Below are 19049 nucleotides of genomic sequence, written 5' to 3'. Positions count from 1 at the left end.
CAGAGCATTCACACAAGGTTGTTGCCGGTGGCGACACCTGCAACGTGCTGATGTGAGGAAAGTTTCCAACCCATTTCTCATACACAAACAGCAGTTGACCGGCGTTGCCTAGTGAAACTTTGTTGTGATGCCTCGTGTAAGGAGGAGAAATGCGTACCATTACGTTTCCGACTTTGATAAAGGTCGGATTGTAGCCTATCGCGATTGCGGTTTATCGTATCGCGACATTGCTGCTCTCGCTGGTCGAGATCCAACGACTGTTAGCAGAATATGGAATCAGTGGGTTGAGGAGGGTAATACGGAACGCTGTGCTGGATTCCAACGGCCTCGAGAGATGACAGGCATCTTATCCGCATGGCTGCAAAGGATCGTGCAACCACGTCTCGAAATCTGAGTCAGCTCGGAGACCATGGCTGCGGTTACCCTTCACGCTGCATCACAAAAAGGAGTGCCTGCGGTGGTGTACTCAACGACGAACCTGGGTGCATGAATGGCAAAACGTCATTTTGTCGGATGAATTCAGGTTATGTTTACAGCATCATGATGGTCGCATCCGTGTTTGGTGACATCGCGGTGAACGCACATTGGAAGCGTGTATTCGTCATCGCCATACTGGCGTATCACCCGGCGTGATGGTATGGGGTGCCCTTGGTTACAAGTCTCGGTCACCTTTGTTCGCACTGACGGCACTTTGAACAGTGGACGTTACATTTCAGATGTGTCACGACCCGTGGCTGTACCCTTCATTCGATTCCTGCGAAACCTTACATTTCAGCAGGATAATACACGACTGCATGTAGCAAGTCCTGTGCGGGCCTTTCTGGATACAGAAAATGTTCGACTGCTGCCCTGGCCAGCACGTTCTCCAGATCTCTCACCAATTGAGAACGTCTTGCCAATGGTGGGCGAGCAACTGGCTCGCCACAATATGCCAGTCACTACTTTTGATGAACTGTGGCATCGTGTCGAAGCTGCATGGGCAGCTGTACCTGTACACCCCATCCAATCTCTGTTTGACTCAATGCCCAGGCGTGTCAAGGCCGTTATTACGGCCAGAGGTGGTTGTTCTGGGTACTGATTTTTCAGGATCTGTGCACCCAAACTGCGTGAAAATGTAATCACATGTCGGTTCTAGTATAATATATTTGTCCAATGAATACCCGTTTATCATCTGCATATCTTCTTGGTGTAGCAATTTTAATGGCCAGTAGGGTAATTTTGACTGAGCCTTCGAGGATCGCAGATGCACGTCACGTAGCTTGAGCGAGGAAGTGGGCTCCTTTGTGATGAGTCAAGTGTGTTGCACCGCCGACTGACGAGCATTATTGCGGCTGCCCTTGACGTGGCAGGAGAGAGAGGCGCAACGACTCTGGACACAGGAATGCCACAGCGTCGACATTTAACACGATCCCGGTTCTGCGTACAGTGTCACGACGCATGTGTGCCTTTGTTACGGCTCTGACGAAAACAAACGTTCTCAGACTGTTATTTGTCATCGTCATGAAAGCCGAGCACCTGGCGTGATGGTGTGGGGTATACATAAACACACCACCTCCGACTAACATAGAAGATCATTACGACAGCAGGCACTGTACTTACGATCTGCTGAGGCCTGTGCATATGCCCAGTCTACAAGGTCACAGCTATGTGTTTCATCAAGATAACATAGGACCGCACGCTGCCTATGCTGTTCTGACCCCCCCTAGAAAGAGTTGTTCGACTGCTCCCTTAGCCAGCACGTTTTCCAGATTTCTCATCCACTGAATACGTATTGGCATGGGCCACAGCGAGACTGCCACGCCACCACTGGCCAGCCACTACGAGTCATTAACTGTGACATAGAGCTGAAGCAGCGTGGAATTCCATTCAAAGACCAGTCGAGTTAGAGTTAAATTTCTTGCACGAGTTGTCAGATGTGGTTACTGAATTACGTACCCCGCACATTTTCAAATCATCACGTATTCTTCCTGCTGTAATGTATAGGCAAACAGGTAAAATTACGTGATTTTATATTCACATGCCACTAGTGTCCTGGTTACAAATACGGAATATTGGTATAGACTATGTTTAAAACTGTTGACGATTTAACGAACCTGGACGTGTCCGAAAGATGTAAATCTTTCTAATGCCGTTTATTATTTCTAAATGAAGCCCACGAGTGACAATGATTGAGTGCAACTATTGAAAGACGGCTCCAGCCAAGGACTGCTCGTAATCCAGATGCGCCCTTCGTGAGGCGAGGCTGCCGCAGACAGCACCGGCGCGCGACCCACGGCGCTGCCTCGGAGTGTACATTTGTAGTGCTCCACGTTGCGTGCGATGACATCGCACAGTTGTTCCTGTGTGTGTGTGTGTGTGTGTGTGTGTGTGTGTGTGTGTACGTAAGTGTGTGTGGGGCGGCGGGGTGGGAGGGAGCGGAGACTGGCGGTGGTGGAGGCTGGAGAAGGGGTGTGAGTCGCCGAAGCGTCGTGCCCGCGCGTCGATCAATGTACACACAACGGCCTATCTACAGCTCCGAACGCCACAAACCAGGGATAAAAGCGATGCAGTGAATCCAATACGCGACACAGTGCACTGTAGAGCTTCCCGTTTTCGTCACTGGCGATACTACTAACTACTAAAAACATCGAGATACTCTGCACACAATGTCTGTTGTTAGATAACAAGAAAGTAATAAATAATAAGAAAATTCGTTTTAATGCAAATCAAGTTCATTGTGAAAGTATTGCTCTCTTTATTTTTATTACAATTTTCTTTTTCTTTTAGACATCCTTTCTTTCTGTAGCTGTAGCAGATTCTTACAGTAATGACCAATTTGTAGAGTGCACAATCTTTCATCCAAATAGTGGGACACAGGCAGTCCCAACTGCATGTATTAGGAGGGGCAGACGAGATGATTTCCAATTCTGGCGTTTAGGTTTCAACCAAGGCTACCCTCCTGTTTATCGTTGTCAGAACTCGGAAATGGGAACTACCTTTAATTTATTTTTGGGACCCAAATAAAAGGAAAGCGTAGTCTATGCAAAAATGAATTTTGTGTATGCGTGTACAGACTATACTCAATGACTTCTACACCTGGAATGCACGAGTACAGCTATTGAAAGCAATATTATTTTCTTCTTGCTCTTTTCGTTCCCAGGTGTAGAGCTGGCTGTTTCAGATGGGGACAATCACCGAGTCATAGTTTTTTTCTACCTATACCAGGCAAATTTCCAGGGGGTCCCCAATTTCGAATTGAAAGGACAATTGCACGGCATAGGCATAGACCCATGGTCTAGTCACATCGGCTCTCAGTCGTGTTCTGAAGCGGATGTGCGCGGGGCTCTGTGCGGAGCAACGCAAGCGGGCAGTTGTTTACTCTCGCTGGTAGTGGTACTGCAGAGTAAACAGACCACCTCGAACGACGATGGCGCTTTCTTACAGAAAGGCTACGATTAAACTAACGACGATTGGTTTGTTGTGGGTTGAAGGGACCAGACTACAAAGGCCAACGGTCAAAGTAACGTTCGAGGCTCAGTAAGCACGACCTAAGGCATACAAAGTAGAGAATTGCCTGCGTGAAGTAGTCCACGTCGATCCACAGGAACTTATCGGTATACATCTTTCGATCGTCTCCAGCACAGTTTACTTGAAACTTGTCGATGAAGCAGCGTGCGAACGACTTCTTCAGCGTTCCACCGATGGATTTCGTTTCCACCACTCGGACGGCAACTTGGGTGTAGTTCAAAAATGGTTCAAATGGCTCTGAGCACCATGGGACTTTACATCTGAGGTCATCAGTCCCCTAGAACTTAGAACTACTTAAACCTAACTAACCTAAGGACATCACACACATCCATGCGCGAGGCAGGATTCGAACCTGTGACCGTAGCGGTCACACGGTTCCAAACTGTAGCGCCTAGAATCGCTCGGCCACCCCGGCCGGCACTTGGGTGTAGTGACTGTCGACCATGCAGGACTCGGCGTTCGAAACATACGAATCTTCGAGCTGCCGTTTCAACGTCCTGCCACGCTTGTCGTGAACTCGCTGCGGCCTTACGGGGAAGTACTAAGTCACGTGGAAGAATGGAGTGCGTCAGGTGCTAATCGAAGTGCATAAAAACATCCCTTCATACGTGACCTCTGGTGGCTCTCGAGCGATCGTCATTAATGACGGTCAACCGCGGACTTGTTTAGGGTGCGGGCAGGAAGGGCATGTACTCTCTGAATGCCTTCAGCAACGCCTCGTCTAGATGCCACGTGCAGACACGACACCTACATCGCAACCGACAACGCTGCCTATTACATACGATGAGGCAGCGAGGAACATTTCGGACGCAGATGTTGTTCCGTTCCAGTTTCCGACCCCCGCGGGCCCGGTTTCCGCGCCCACGACGACGCAGCCTCCATTGGAACACTAGTCGCTTCAGTCCGGAACCGCGCGACTGCTACGGTCTCAGGTTCGAATCCTGCCTCGGGCATGCATGTGTGTGATGTCCTTAGGTTAGTTAGGTTTAAGTAGTTCTAAGTTCTTGGTGACTGATGACCTCCGTTGTTAAGTCCCATAGTGCTCAGAGCCATTTGAACCATTTCGGAACCGTCGCCGTGCTCGCCAGCAGCGACCACGTCTGTACTCCAGCCGTGTGAGGAAGGAGTGCATCAGCAAATCGATTCGAGCTCGGACACGGAGATGGGGGAGGTGCCTACTGTTTGTCGTGATCCACAGGAAGTGGATACGCATTCCCGCAAGCACAAGTCGCCCAAGCGACGAAAGAAGAGGAGGCTGTCTGCAGGAAATGATTGGTGACATGTGCAGGAGGATGAAGAAAATCCATCTGCGGCCAGGGCTGTGGACCTCACACCAACCGTTCCTGGTTCGCTACTGGCAACGTCCGCCCAAGGACAAAGCAAGGTTACGAAGCTCAGCTCACCGACGAGCCCCCTCGTGATTTTGCGACTAAGATATCGGATGAACGTCATGCGTCGCCTAACGTACCATACCTCCAGCGTGGTGACTGGGCATCCGAGATGGAGATGGAAAGAATGGTATCAGACTCGAGCGACAACCAGATGCCCGCGGCCGGCGGATCGTCGGACGGACATCTTGTCTCAGCCGATCAATAACACTGGTCAACACTCATTTTCTTGCCAAGGATATTTGAGTAGCTTTAGGATGGGTTAGTGGTGCTGAGGACGAATATAGCAACCATTTATGCAGTTTGGCTCTAGTTTTTGAGATAATGCATGATTTATTCAAAAAATTAGAAAAAATTGCTAATACTGAACTCGAGCGCTACAAACTACAATGAAAAAAGAAAATAATCTTTATAAATAGCTTCTATGAAAACCTGATAGGCATTTGTCCACGTATAAAACATAATTGAAATGTTTCTCTATAAGTATATCATTTTCCGTCCATGACGAACCGCTTCCTGCACGCTTTCCTTTTATAGGTCTCTTCAGAACAGTCACGTTGCAGATTCCAGCAATAATCTGCCATCAGATGCCTGTCCCATCTTCCTTTATATCTTTCCTCTATTCCTTTCATATCTTGATGGAACCGCTCTCCTTGTTCCTCACTGAAATCACCTAGATTACGAGGAAATCGATCCAAGTGGCTGTGAAGGAAGTGCAATTTTATGCTCATGTTAGCTCCTAAGTTTTGAAAGTTAGTGAGCATGTATTTGACCAGTTCCTCGTAATTGGGAGCTTTGTGATTGCCCAAAAAACATTTTACAACAGCGACAAAACTGTTCCAGGCCGATGCTTCAGTGACAGTCATGACACTTGAAAAATTGGTATCGTTGATGAGCCTGCGAATTTGAGGACCATCAAATATTCCTGCCTTAAGTTTTTCACTACTGAGTCCAGGGAACGTATTGCAGATGTGTGTGAAGCAATTACCATTTCTGTCTAAAGCTTTGGTGAATTGCTTCATTAGTCCTAACTTAATATGTAATGGTGGAAGAACAATCTTGTCCCTACTAACCAGAGGTTCATTAATGATGTTTGCTTCACCAACAGCCATATGTTCCCTTGGAGGCCATGTTTTCTGCTTCCAATGTTCGTGCTTTGCCCTACTATTCCACATGCAGATAAAACATGGGTGCTTTGTGTATCCACTTTGTTGTCCAAGCAAGAAGTTCACCATTTTCAAATCAACACAAATCAACCACTGGTGCTGCTTATACTGAATTTTCTGCAGAACCATCTTGATGTTAGCATATGCTTCACAAAGTTTTGTTGAGTGGGCAATTGGAATAGATGCGTAACGATTGCCATTGAGTAGGAGAACACATTTTAAACTTCTAGTGGAACTGTCTATGAAGAGACGCCAGTCCTCTGGTCTATATTCCGGCAGCCCCAATTCAAGTAAAAGTCCAGGTATATTGCTGCAATACACTATAACCTCTTCTTGGTTGAAGTATGGAAGAAGGTTTTCTTCTCTCGTCCGGTAAGCTGTTATTTTAACACTTGGATGAAGACAGTTCTTTTCCTTAAGCCTGGATGCTAAGAGTTCTGATGCTTGCTTTGAAAGATTGAGTTCTCGTATCAAGTCACTGAGCTCCTTCTGGTCGAACTGCTGGGGTTGTGTCTCACGTCCTTCGTATTCCGAACCACTACTTGTACATTCCTCGCCGTGCACCTCGTCATCTGATGATGTTAGCGTGGGTAATGTTGTGAAGGTTGGTACAGGAACATCGTTGCTGTGCACCACCGGTCTTCTTGCTGACTCCAAATCGGGATATTCCCACTTTCGTTTTTTGAACCTATTAAAACCTTTCACATTAACAATGCAAAAATAGCAATCATCTGTATGGTTCTTCTGCTCTCGCCATACCATAGGCACTCCGAAGTTTAAGCTTTTCCTTTTTCGTTTTGTCCACTGCCGTAAGCACTCCACACAGCATTTACAAACTTTATGGGGTGCCCACGCCTTGTCTTGATCTCCAAGTTTAATTCCGAAATATGCCAGATACGCTTCCTTCACAAAAGGAGTGATATTTTTCCTGTTCTTTTGAAGAACGTATTCACCACAAATGTAGCAGAACTCATCTGGATGGTTCACGCAAAGACGGCGTGAAGAACTCATGCTTTCCTAAAACAAAATTGCACAAATACTACATATTATGCAGATCTTTCTTGTATTTGCATGTCAATCACATCCAACAAACATCATTAATTGTTTTGTGTGAAATGAATACTCACCTCTTATTTGCTACGTCACGATGAAAAGGTTCTACCCCCTTGAAGCTGCACTGCACATGTGTGTGACTTTCGACCATCGCCACTTTTCTTGTTTACACTGAACGCTACCTATCGGCTGTTGCGGGGATTACCTCGGCCAACAAATGAATGTCGAGTACCGCCGAATTCAAATCTGCACAACCCTCAATATCTTCAACACACGCACCGCACAACAGGACTGAACACATGCTGACAGTGTGATGTTTGCATGATGTAATCCTCAACCACATATATGCACTCCCTGAGCACAATTGTTTAATAAAGATAGTACAATATCACTAATTAAAAAACAGGTAACAAATACATTACACCATATATGGACCCTGCAGTCGATATTATCCACATGAAACTCTCATTTCCACAAATAACCTATATCTCAAAAACCAGAGCCAATGTGGCAAAAGTACAAATATACTCGGAATGAGTGTCATAACAATATCCCATTTTCGTTCAAACTTCCCTGGCAACGAAAAAAAAATTTTATTTTGTAGAGCTGTGTAATATATACGGTGCGGGTGACAAGTACGGTCGGACGGACGACGTGGCACATACTGGCTTAAACGACTACAGCATACGTCATCGTACTATCAAATGACCCAGGTGTATCCGATAGGTACAGTCAATGTCAACGGCATTAGTTCCACGATCAAAACTCAGTTGTTAAAGGGCATGATTCGGGCGCGGACATTGATATCGTGTTTCTTCAAGAGGTACGGCCTGATATGCGCCTGGATGTTTATGGATACGCGTCTTACGTCAACCCAACTTCCGACGGTGGTAGTGGTACAGCCATTCTGCTACGTGATGGCATGAAACCAACGGATATTCAATTTTTGCCATCAGCAATAGGCATTGCGCTCACCATCGCCGCAGTCCGCCTTGTGAATCTGTATGCCCCGTCTGGTACTGCGAAGCATTGAGATCGAACACTCTATTACTCCACTGAGGTAGCTCCATTGCTTCAAGGCGCTACAGAGCACCTGGTGGTGAGCGGGGACTTAAATGGGTCTTACGCCCTGCGGTTCAGATCTCTCACCATGTCCCATGTCCAGCCTTTCATGCTATGGTCAGAGATCTCGCTTTGCAAGCATGATACGTGGACGCTAATCTACGGTGACCGACGCAGATATAGACACTTCACCAGCCACTCGGCCAGTAGGTTGGACAGGATTTGAGTCTCCCGAAGTCTTCGGGCAGCAGCTGCTGGTGCTGAGCTATGGCACTGCATTCACCGACCATCAGGCATGCCACGACAACAGACGAGCCGTAGTAAAGGACCTTGGACTCTTAACGTTAACATTCTCTGGGCAGAGGCTTGCAGTGAAGCCGTCACTGATACCGGGCACAAATATGAGCGACGGCGTCATACCTATGATTCCAAGACACGATGGTGGACATATTGCGCCAAACCAGCTCTTCGACGCACGCTCATGGCATATGGACGAGACAGGGCGCTTTGGCTCATATCCACCGCTGAGTTTTACTGCACGGTCTTGCGGGAACTAGCGTCGCAACAACCGTCGCCAGAGCGCCAAATGGCCATCAACCGGACACAGGCACGGCATCTGTAGATCACGGATGACAGATTGGACGGCACGCGGGTTCTATCGAGACTGCAAGATTTCATCCCAGAGGAACGTGCCTCTCTTTATCACATCGTCAGAGAACGGTGACACCGTAAGAGACGAATCATTACAGCAGTTATTTCTCCGCACGGGCAACGCGCAGAGACACACAACGGCATCTCCTGTGTCCCCACAGATTATTAACGCACTCTCTATCTAGCAGATAAACGGCGTGACAATGACCTTGAGGACGTCCTGCACGACCTGCCATCATCGGGTGGGGCGCAAGGCGGCGCCATATTCTTGGAGACCGTCACGTGGTAAGAAATGCACATGGCACTCTCGCGGGGCGCGAGAAACACATCACCCGGGCCTGATGATCTTCCGCTTGAATTTTATCTCACATTTTTTGACCTGATGGGGGAAGTTTGGCGGCAGATGTGCTGCGAACACCTGGATCCGGACTTCGGCGTCCACCCGAATTTTTGGAGGGCCAAACCCAAATGGGGAGCGGAGGCCACAAGACTTCCGGCCATTGACGTTACTGAATTCGGATTGCAAGCTGTTTGCCCGCATTCTTCGTTCGTCCTTCCTCGCTATTGTCAAAGATGCCATTCATGGCGACCAAACATGTCTGGGAGGTTGCAGTAATATACACAGGGCGTTAAGCTCTTATAGAGATGTGGTGGCGCTCATGTCTTCATGCCACTTAGAAGGTGCCCTCGTGGCAGTTGACGTAGACCACGCATTTGACCGAGTTGAGCACCATTTCTTGCAGGCTGTTTTAGAGAATATGGATGTGGTTTCCGTCTCATCCAAGGAGCCCCTTCCACAGTTGTGGTCAACGGCTACCGCTCGCCACCGTTCACTACTGAACGCTCAGTGAGACAAGTATGTTCCTTGTCAGCCTTTCTCTTCGCCGTCACCCTCGAGCCTGCACAGCATTTGGAGGGCATTCGCCTCCACGATGTGCATTTTAAATGTTGTGCCTATGCGGATGTAGTATTATTGGCGAGGTCGGCGTAAGGTATATGTATGGCGATCGCGTGGTTTCAGCAATACGGAGAGGTGGGCGGGAGCCGTATCAACCTGCGAAAGTCGCACTACATGGATGTGGGCACAGGATTGCATGAGTACTTCAGTGCTCATTACCAAAGTCCCGGCGATGCAGTGTTTGGGAGTGACCTTCCATGGGAACGTGCAAGGTACAGCAGCAGATACGTATCGTGGACTACTTAATGTGATCCGTACGCAAGTTCGTCTTTATAACTTTCGAACACATGACTTGATCACGCGGGTACATTTTGTCAACGTCTACCTCGCTCCGAAACTTAATCTTTTCACACACGTTCTCCCGATGGCCACTTCGGTAGCTGCCAAATTCCAGGCGGCCTTCGGTCATTTCGTCAGCGAGGGTAGGGTGTGCAAGAACTGTTACGAGACGCTAACGTTGCCCACACTTGCAAGGAGCAATGGAATGAGAAACGTGCACAACAGGGGACGCGCTCTCTTCCTGCGGACGATGCATCGCCTACGTACTTCGGACAAGGACACTATCCCTGGTAAACTGATTCAGGAGGTGGTGGCTCAATCCCTCCGTCCGCCGATTTCTGTTGGAATTATCACGAGAGCACTGTGTCACATTCGAACCCATCTGGTCGACATGAGTTATCTGTTGGATGTCTTGCCGACCACGCGGGATCCTAGAACCAAGGACTTCTACCGCTACTTTCAACGGACGCTGCCTGCTAATGTGGTTGAACGCCGACATCCGGCAGTTGGCTGGAGGCGGGTGTGGAGTGACATACACTCGCCTTTCCTTCCCACCATGGTCAGGGAACTGTTGTACGTGATAACGACTAAAAGTTCCCCACCCGACAACGTTTACACGTGATACATCTTGCCGAGGATTTTCTCTGCCCCAGATGCCCCGCTGTCGACACTGACATACACCTTTTCATTTGTGGTACGGCTGCCGACTGCTGGATCCTCTCACGGCGCATTTTGGCATTGTTGCTGCGACGGACGCCTCAGTTCGTAGAGACCACCGAACTCATCCGTCAAATGGTTCAAACGGCTCTGAGCACTATGGGACAACTTCTGAGGTCATCAGTCCCCTAGAACTTAGAACTACTTAAACCTAACTAACCTACGGACATCACACACATCCATGCCCGAGGCAGGATTCGAACCTGCGACCGTAGCGGTCGCGCGGTTCCAGATCGTAGCGCCTAGAACCGCTTGGCCACTCAGGCCGACATTGATCCATCCCGAGGTCATTTACTTCCCTGCTACACGTCATAACTCCACTGTGTGAGTTAAGGATATGGCATTGACACATTTTTATTAATGAGAGCGTTCCAGGTTTGTTAGATTTCTGACATTATTTAACGAGTAACTACACGATTTTACGGCGCAAAGAGTCATATGGTACGCTGTTTGCGAATTACTTGTGGTGGTTGTTTACGCGCCCTCCAGACCACTGGGGTGTACCAGGTGTGAGAAACACTGAGATATTATAGATGATGGACTGAGAGAGACATCAACAGTAATTATAGGGTGTTTCACCTTGGCTGAAGGAGAAGACGACCAGGACATTCCGCCGTCTGGCTCCTGTGGAAACCTCCTAGGAAAATAAAGGAAAAAAAGAACAAAATGAACAACAAATAAATTGTAATATGTATTCTACCCCTTATTTGCCCTTTTCCTTCTTTAATAAAATGTTCAGAGGCATATTTAATTTTTGTTCGTGGGCGGAGCCTGAAGTGGTGGCGTCCTAATTAGCTTTAGGGTGAAAGTGGCAATAGTGGCACTATCTTCGTTTTTGTTTTTAGGCTAGATAGGTTTTGGGGGAAGTATAGGTAATAGGGGCCAACGCCTGAAGTGGAATAGGTCTGAACACTTCATTAATTTGACAGTTAAAAAAATTTAAAGACAACATTAAAAGAAGAAAAAAGTCGTAACGTCTTTGATTCATAACCAAAACATCTTCGGTCCCTGGTTCGAATCCCGCCGCTGCTTAGATTTTGATTAATAATTAGCATTGGCGACCGAAGACTTCCGGCATAAGAAGCCACTCCTCATTCTGCTAACGGCCTTGTCAAAGAGGGTAGTGGAGAGGACAGAGGTTCAGGGCACTCTCTTGTCCTTGCGATCAGAAAGTGCCCCTAAAGGCGGAAGAATCAGCAATGATCAACGGCATGAGGATGCAGAAGGCTATAGAAACTACTGCATTAAAGACACGTAACGTGTACCCTGAGGACATGTGGCCTGCAATTGAAGAAGTGTCATGATGATCTCTCCATTGGCAATAAATTCCGATATAGTCCCCCATTCGGATCTCCAGGAGGGGACTGCCAAGGGGTAGGTTATCATAAGAAAAAGACTGAATAATCAACGGAAGGATAACGTTCTACGAGTCGGAGCGTTGAATGTCAGATGCTTTAACTTGGTAGGGAAACTAGAAAATCTGAAAAGGTATACACAAGGTTCAATCTAGACATAGTAGGCGTCAGTGAAGTGAAGTGGAAAGAAGACAAGGATTTCTGGTTGGATGAGTATAGGATAGTATCAGCAGCAGAAAATTGTATAACGGGAGTAGGATTCGTTATGAATATGAAGGTAGGGCACAGCGTGTGTTACTGTGAACAGTTCAGTGACAGTGTTGTTCTTACCAGAATAGACAACAAACCAACACTGACACCGGTAGTTCAAGTATACATACCGACGTCGCAAGCTCAACACGAAGAGATAAATGGTTCAAATGGCTCTGAGCACTATGGGACTTAACTTCTGAGGTCATCAGTACCCTATAACTTAGAACTACTTAAACCTAACTAACCTACGGACATCACACACATCCCTGCCTGAGGCAGGATTCGAACCTGAGACCGCAGCGGTCACGCTGTTCCAGACTGAAGCGCCTAGAACCGCACGGCCACACCGGCCGGCACGAAGAGACAGAGAAAGTGTATAAGAATATTAAAAGGGTAATACAGTATGTAAAGGGATATGAAAATCTAATAGTCATGGGAGACTGGAATGCAGTTGTAGGAGAAGGATAAGAAGAAAAGGTTGCAGAAGAATATGGGATTGGGAAAAGGAATGAGAGAGGAGAAAGACTAATTGAGATATGTAACAAGTTTCAGCTAGTAATAGCGAATACCCTGCTCAATAATCACAAGAGGAGGAGGTATATTTGGAAAAGGCCTGGAGATACGGGAAGATTTCAGTTAGATTACCTCATGGTTAGACAGAGATTCCGAAATCAGATATTCAATTGTAAGGCGTACCCATGAGCAGACACAGACTCAGATCACAATACCGTAGTGATCAAGAGTAGGTTGAAGATTAAGTTATAATCAGGAAGAATCCATATGCAAAAAAGTGGGATACGGAATCACTAACGAATGATCAGATACGGTTGAAGTTCTCTTGGGCTATAGATACAGCAATAAGGAATAGCTCAGTAGGCAGTACAGTTGAAGAGGAATGGATATCACTAAAAAGGGCCATCACAGAAGTTTGGAAAGAAAACATAGGTACAAAGAAGGTAACTTCGAAGAAACCATGGGTAACAGAAGAAATACTTCAATTGATTGATGAAAGGAGGAAGTACAAAAATGTTCTGGGAAACTCAAGAATAGAGAAATACAAGTCGCTGAGAAATAAAATAAATAGGCAGTGCAGGGAATCTAAGACGAAATGGCTGCAGGAAAAATGTGAAGACATCGAAAAAGAAATGATTGTCGGAAGCACAGGCTCAGTATACAGGAAAGTCAAAACAACCTTCGGGGACATTAAAAGCAAGGGTGATAACATTATGAGTGCCACGGAAATTCTACTGTTAAATGCAGAGGAGAGAGCGGATAGATGGAAAGAACACATTGAAAGCCTCTATGAGGGGGAAGATTGGTCTGATGTGATATAAGAAGAAACAGGAGTCGATTTAGAAGAGATAGGGTATCCAGCGCTAGAGTCAGAGTTTAACAGAGCTTTAGAGGACTTAAGCAGCAGGGATAGATAACATTCCATCAAAATTTCTGAAATAATTGGGGGAAGTGGCAACAAAACGACTATTCACGTTGGTGTGTAGAATGTACGACTCTGGCGACTTACCGTCTGACTTTCAGAAAAGTGTCATCCATGCAATTCCAAAAACGCTAAGAGCTGACAAGTGCAAGAATTACAACACAATTAGCTTAACAGCTCATGCATCCAAGTTGCTGAGAAGAATAATATACAGAAGAATGGAAAAGAAAATTGAGGATGCGCTAGATGCCGATCAGTTTGGCTTTAGAAATGGTAAAGGCACGAGAGAGGCAATTCTAATGTTGCGGATAATAATGGAAGCAATACCAAAGAAAAACCAAGACACGTTTATAGGATTTGTCACCTGGAAAAAGCGTTCGACAATGTAAAATGGTACAAGATGTCCGAAATTCTGAGAAAAATAGGGGTAAGCTATAGGGAGAGACGGCTCCTATACCATATGCACAACAGCCAAGAGGGAATAATAAGAGTGGACGACCAAGAACGAAGTGCTCGTATTAAAAAGGGCGTAAGACAAGGATGTAGCCTTTCGCCCCTACTGTTGGATCTGTACATCGAGGAAGCAATGATGGAAATAAAATAAAGGTTATAGAGTGGAATTAAAATGCAAGATGAAAGGATATCAATGATACAGTTCGCTGATGACATTTCTATCCTGAGTGGAAGTGAAGAAGAATTACATGATCTGCTGAACGAAATGAATAGTCTAATGAGTACAGAGTATGGATTGAGAGTGAATCGACGAAGGTAATGAGAAGTAGTAGAAATGAGAACAGCGAGAAACTTACATCAGGATTGATGGTCAAGAAGTAGATGAAGTTAATGAATTCTGCTACCTAAGCAGTAAAATAACCAATGACGGACGGAGCAAGGAGGACGTCAAAAGCAGACTAGCAATGGCAAAAGGGGCATTCCTATCCAAGAGAAGTCTACTAATTTCAAATATCAGCCGTAATTTGAGGAAGATATTTCTGAGAATCTACGTCTCGAGTACAGAATTACATGATAGTGAAACATGGACTGTGGGAAAACCCGAACAGAAGACAATAGAAGCATTTGAGATGTGGTGCTACAGACGAATGTTGAAAATTAGGTGGACTGATAAGGTAAGTAGTGAGGAGGTTCTGAGCAGAATCGGATAGGAAAGGAATATGTGGAAAACACTGTTAAGGAGAAGGAACAGGATAACAGGACATCTGTTGAGACATGTGGGAATGACTTCTGTGGTACTAGAGGGAGCTGTAGAGGGCAAAATCTGTTGAGGAAGACAGATATTGGAATACATCCAGCAAATAATTGAGGACGTAGGTTGCAAGTGCTACACTGAGATGAAGAGGTTAGCACAGGAGAGGAATTCGTGGCCGACCGCATCAAACCAGTCAGTAGACTGATGACCAAAAAAAAAGAAAAGGGCTGCTGATGTGGAAGCACTGAGTCTGGTTTGAGAAGGCACATAATTAATATTTATTTATTTATGAAAACCACGTCAAACCATCACTGGTAACAGCATATACACACATTGATTTCCAACTGCAGTTTCTTGCAGGAATACCATTAAAATGTTCCGACCTCACTGCCATTAAAGTTTAAAGTTAAGATACAGCCAAAGATCGGCAAAAAACACAACAAAAACAAGTTTAATTTAATCTTGGGTACCAAAACCCGTTAAAAACTGACATGAAACAAAATTCAATAGCATCATTATTTAACTTCAAACATTTCGTTTTAATTTATTTAAAAAGTTAACTAAAAGAGTTAAATCTTCCTTGAAATGTACAGCTATCACTAAAATTTACTCGATACATCTTACTTCAAGAATTTACAATAAATTAAAATGGCTTATAGACTTGTTGAGCTTGGCAGGCCACAAACAGCAAACGCTATTTAATTGACTAGGTCACACATTCCGATTCAAAGCCATAGGCAGTACAGGTAGACTAACAACAACTTGATCTAAAACACATGATAATGATATTAGTACAAGACCCACTTTCAGAACTTATCACTGCGACCATACTTTACTGTATAATTCAAGTAACTGACGTTTGGACACAAGCATTATAAACTGTCATGAACAGAGTGTCTATAAACATATTCCAGAGGTTAACCTTTCATCACGAATAAAATTAGCCACATATCTTTCACTCTCCCCCGTAAATGAACACTGAACCCTAACTTAAGAGAAGATTACTAAATTTTAATTAATAAACATATACAGAATTATAGAGAGTTTAATGTACAGGATTAGTCACTAATTAATGCCACCAAGAATAATTCTGAAAGTAAGATAGGAACGGAAAAGTTTGTGGGACAAAAGGTGGATGCGACGATGGGGGCAATAATATGACGTTGGTTTTATTTGCTAGGTAGGGTCGCTTCGGGAATATGAAGGTCAACATTTTTAAAAAAAAATTTAATTTTTTTAATGGGATGCTACAGTTTGTGGCATGAACGTCCCTTTACAGAAGGTGTTCGAAGTGATGACCATTGGTATCAATGCAGTCAGCAATTCCAATCTTTTTATCATGGAATGAGTAGTATTCCTTATCACATCGGCACTTATCGAAGCATATGCCCTGACAATTCTCTCTCGCATATCTTCAGGTGCAGTTGGAACGTCTTTATAAACAATGTCTTTTACGAATCCCCACAACAAAAAATCGAGAGACGTCAAGCCTGACGAAGGAGCCGGTCACGACACATCTCCTCAGAGTCCAATCCAACAATTTGGGAATTGTCTCTTCAACTCATTTCTAGCCATCAGCGAAGAATGTGCCGGACACCCATCTTATTTATACCACATTCTGATCCTTGATCCTAAAGGTATTTCTTCCAATAATAGACCTAATGTTTCTTGCAGGAATGTGGTGTACTTCCTACCATTAAGATTTCCTTACATGAAATAGGGGCCTATAATTCTGTCCTCCAGATTCCCACACCATACATTCACCGACCACGATTTGTGGTGTGCAACTTGCCGCAGCCAACATGGATTTTCAGTTGCCCAATAATGTATCTTATGCAAATTAACATTTCCATGGTTCGTGAATGTATCCTCGTCAGTAAATAAAATCAAATTAATAAATGTGTCATCCCTGTGAATCTGAAGTTGAGCCCATCGGCATAATTCAATGCGACACATATAATCTGTGTCAGTTAATTCTTGGTGGAGATTGATATAGTAAGAATGATATTTATGGTGATGCAGAACACGAACAACACTACTCCGCCCATGCCAGATTCCCTTGCGATTTGACGCGAACTAAGACAAGGATGTCGAACACAGTGGCAATAGTACCAATTTCCGTTTCCTCGTTAGTAACTTTCCTTTGCCGGATGTATTTCCAATTCATTAAAGATACAGTTGTTCTCAATTTACCATACACATATTTAAGTGAACGACGTGTTGGGCGAGTATGTTGAGGATATCTTTCAGCGTATAAGTTTATAGCTCTCACTGAATTTCTTTGGCATTCTCCGCAAATGAGAAGCATGTTCTTCGAAAGAATACATCATTCACATTCGCTTGATTCGACGATACTAGTCTTACCGTTCCTATTAGTGTTGTATTGCGAAATCATCGAATGGTGTTTACATGTCAGTGGCACGTTAGATGGATACGCTGTATTCGGCGAATATTTACTATTTGCACGATATACGAGAGAGAATTCTCAGAGCATGTGCTTCGATAAGTGCCGGATTGATAAGGAATACCATTCAGTTCATGATAAGAAGATTTCAACACTCCATTGATACCAATTGTCATCACTTCGAACACCTTCTGTAAATGCACGTTCATGCACCTCTTTGACATTCGCTGACCTTCAAAGACCTTACTGTTAGAAATCATTGGATTCGTCTCGATAGGCGCTATCAGAAAATAAGTACCAAACCATAGCATCCCATTTAAAGAAACAAAGTTGACGTTAACATATCTGACGCGAACCGACCTAACAACCAAAAGCCAACGTCATATTATGCTCTGAACCTTAATTTAATATCAAAACCATTTTCCTCCAAAATAACAAACTTATAGACTTATGCTACAACTCCTTGTAGGGAATAGACTGAGCTAACTCCACGGACAGCTCATAACCAAAGACGATTAAAGGCCCTTAAAATTATATTGATTTCTACCAAATATTCAATTCCCCCACAAATAGTAACACAGTCAAAACTCTGAAACCAGTTTCGATTCAGCAACAGCAGAGACACAGTATGGTAGCAAGCATCAACGATCCCTTGGAAAGGCTACGGTTGGCGCAAGCAGTTTTAAGGCAAGGATGGTGTGGCCCCACTTTGCATTGTTGCCTAATTTACTAAAGATGTCGGATTCAAGATAGCGGCGATAGATGTGGCAACGTCGCAACGACGTCATGGAGGGAAGTCCAAATTTTGGAGGGAAGATAGTTCAATGTGACTATCTCCACTAACCTAAGTCGTTCCAACACCACTTCTTCGTTGGAATTGGCGGGAAAAGGGCTCAGTCTATGCTGGGCTGCTGGATAGGATGGACGTAAGACATTATTTTGCATACATTGTTTATTTAAGCAATTTCAGTTGTTATAGGCAGTAGCTCCACCCAGCGAGTTTACCAATAGGTCCAACTGACCTAACACACAGTAATGCCACCAGAGGGTGCTGTCGTCATTCCCATTATAAAATAAAAGCTGGTGGTCTTTGGAAACAGTGGCGGGAAAAGGACTCCGTCTGTGTCCAGCGGCAGGAGAGGTAAAAGTGTTCTTTATTTATTTTCAGTGGGCAGTTGGAACAATTAAATGAGGGATAGATTTCACGTAGTTTATTTATTATGCTGATACAAAACACTCACCGTGACATGCTTGGGGTCATAATAAATAGCCTACAGATCTGCAAACTGCTCGTAAATACCGAAATAATGCAGTACACTGATGTGCACCCACGCAAACAACTCGTAAATTGCCAAACTAATGCATTTAAAACGCTCTGCAAACACGCTCACTAATTATTAACTGTCGAACTAATGCAATGCACAGCCTACAGACATGTTCACAAAATAATGCAGTACACTGCTGCATAGACACGTTGACAACAGGTAAATTTGGCAAAATAATGTACGTATAACGCATTGCAAACACGCTCACAACGCTTAAACAGCCGAAATAATGCAGTGCACAAACACTCATTGCATCTAAAAACTCTTTCTGACTATCGTTAAGGAATTTA

The sequence above is a fragment of the Schistocerca cancellata genome, chromosome 3, assembly GCF_023864275.1.
Source record: "Schistocerca cancellata isolate TAMUIC-IGC-003103 chromosome 3, iqSchCanc2.1, whole genome shotgun sequence".
Lineage (NCBI taxonomy): Eukaryota > Metazoa > Arthropoda > Insecta > Orthoptera > Acrididae > Schistocerca > Schistocerca cancellata.
Note: the sequence above shows the minus strand (reverse complement) of the source record.